Source organism: Herpailurus yagouaroundi, unplaced genomic scaffold, assembly GCF_014898765.1.
Source record: "Herpailurus yagouaroundi ecotype Mexico unplaced genomic scaffold, PumYag 164, whole genome shotgun sequence".
Classification (NCBI taxonomy): Eukaryota; Metazoa; Chordata; class Mammalia; order Carnivora; family Felidae; genus Herpailurus; species Herpailurus yagouaroundi.
This window is the reverse complement of record NW_024412405.1, coordinates 49,586,852-49,589,041: the sequence shown is the minus strand read 5'-3', so window position 1 is coordinate 49,589,041 and position 2,190 is coordinate 49,586,852. Positions and strand designations below refer to the sequence as shown.

Sequence of the window (2,190 nt, the reverse complement as noted above, 5' to 3'; positions counted from 1 at the left end):
CCGCATCAGGGTCTGTGCTGACAGCAAGGAACATGCTTGGGATTCTCTCTCTCTCTCTCTCTCTCTCTGCCCCTCCCCTGCACATTTATGTAAATGTTTTTTATTTATAAATAAATAAATATTATTTATAATATATATATTTATATATTAATATTAATTATTATTTATAATAATTTATAATTATATAATTATATAATTAAATTATATAATAATTTATAATTATAATTAAAATTAATTAATTATAATTAATATAAATAAAATTATTTATAAATAAATAAATAAATAAATAAACTTAAAAAATAAAGACTGGGGTGGCTGGTACTGGGGATGATATTCATTTAGCCTTCTGAGCTTTCTGGGAGGACTTGGTGTCCCTACCAGCTCCAGCTACCTTCTCGTCTACTGCTTTGACGACACCCACACCAGTTGTCTGTCTCATGCCACGAACAGCAAAATGGCCTGGGGGGGGATAGTCATAGAAGCTCTCAACACACATAGGCTTGCCGTGAACCACATTAACGATGGCAGCATCACCAGATTTCAAGAACTTGGGGCCATCTTCCAGTGTTTTCCCAGAACGACGATCAGTCTTCTCCTTCCACGCAGTGAACCTGCAGGCAATGTGAGCTGTGTGACCGTCCAGCACAGGTGAATATCCAGCACTGATTTGGCCTGGATGGTTCAGGATAATCCCCTGAGTCGTGAAGCCAACTGCTTCCACTGATGGGTCATTTTTGCTGTCACCAGCCACATCACCCTGGCCAACATCTTTGACAGATACGTTCTTGACATCAAAGCCAACATTGTCCCCAGGAAGAGCTTCACTCAGAGCTTCATGGTACATTTCAACACAATGTACTACAGTTGTAACATTGCCTGCAGCAAAGGTGACCGCCATGTCAGGTTTAAGAACACTAGTCTACACCCGGCCCTCAGGGACAGTACCAATACCACCAATTTTGTAGACATCCTGGAGGCTTGCATCCTCAGACACGAGGGCTTGTCAGATGGATGAGTTGGTGGCAGAATGCAATCCAGAGCTTCAAGCAGTGTGGTTCCATTGGCATTGCAGTCTTCACAGTTAACTTTCCATCCCTTGAACCAAGGTGTGTTTGCACTTGGCTCCAGCATGTTGTCACCATTGCAACCAGAGAATGGCACAAATGCTACTGTGTCAGGATTGTAGCCAATTTTCTTGTTGTAGGTGCTACTTCCTTAACAATTTCCTCATATCTCTTCTGGCTGTAGGGTAGCTCAGTGTAATCCGTTTTGTTAACACCAACAATAAGTTGTTTTACACCCAGGGTGTAAGCCAGAAGGGCATGCCCACGGGTCTGCCCTTTCTTGGAGAACCTGCTTCACCAACACCAGCAGGAACAATCAGGACGGCAGAGTCAGCCTGACATATACTATAATCCTCCTTTTGATAAAGTTATTGTGTCCTGAGACAACAGTGATAGTCACAGGATGCTTGCTGGTCTTGAACTTCTACAGAGAGCTATCAATGGTGACACCATGTTCATAATCAGCTTTTGGTTTATCCAAGACCCAGGCATACTTGAGGAGCCCTTTCCCATCTCGGTGGCCTCCTTCTCAAACTTTTCCATTGTTCTTTTGTCTATCCCACCATAATTTGTAGATGCGATGACTAGTAGTTGTAGACTTTCCCAAATCTATGTGTCCAATGATGACAATGTTGATACGATTTTTTTCCTTTACCATTTTTTTTAGGATTAGTGGTGCTTTTCATGACACCTGTGTTCTAGTGGGAAACCCATTGAAAAAAAGTAGTAGATGGTATTTAAATCATGAGGCAGGATGGGGTCACTTGAGGAGTGAATATAGGTAGAAAAACAAGTCTATTTAATAAGGTAGACTTTACCCAGAATATTATAGTTAAACCACTACCCACAAGTTTCTCTCCTTCCTTCACCTCATATACATATTAATATAAACAAAACACTGTTCCATTACATATACTTTATAAAAATCTGATTAACTCTTACTAATGCTTTAAAATTCAGCTTAACCATCAAATTCTCCATATATCTAGAGAATGATTGAATTATTAGTTTAATGGAAAATTATAGAATCATACATTAATCCCCCTTTATTTAACATATTTCTGCAGTGTTACTGTCTCTTTTTCATCTTTCTAATCCATTAGATCATGAATTTCCTAAAGGCAGG

At 39.5% G+C, this 2,190-nt stretch overlaps 1 pseudogene; it reads right to left on the bottom strand.

Annotated features, from left to right (window-relative positions):
• Positions 1-325: 325 nt before the first annotated feature.
• On the bottom strand, positions 326-1,722 carry LOC121037971 (elongation factor 1-alpha 1-like; annotated as a pseudogene).
• Positions 1,723-2,190: the final 468 nt, after the last annotated feature.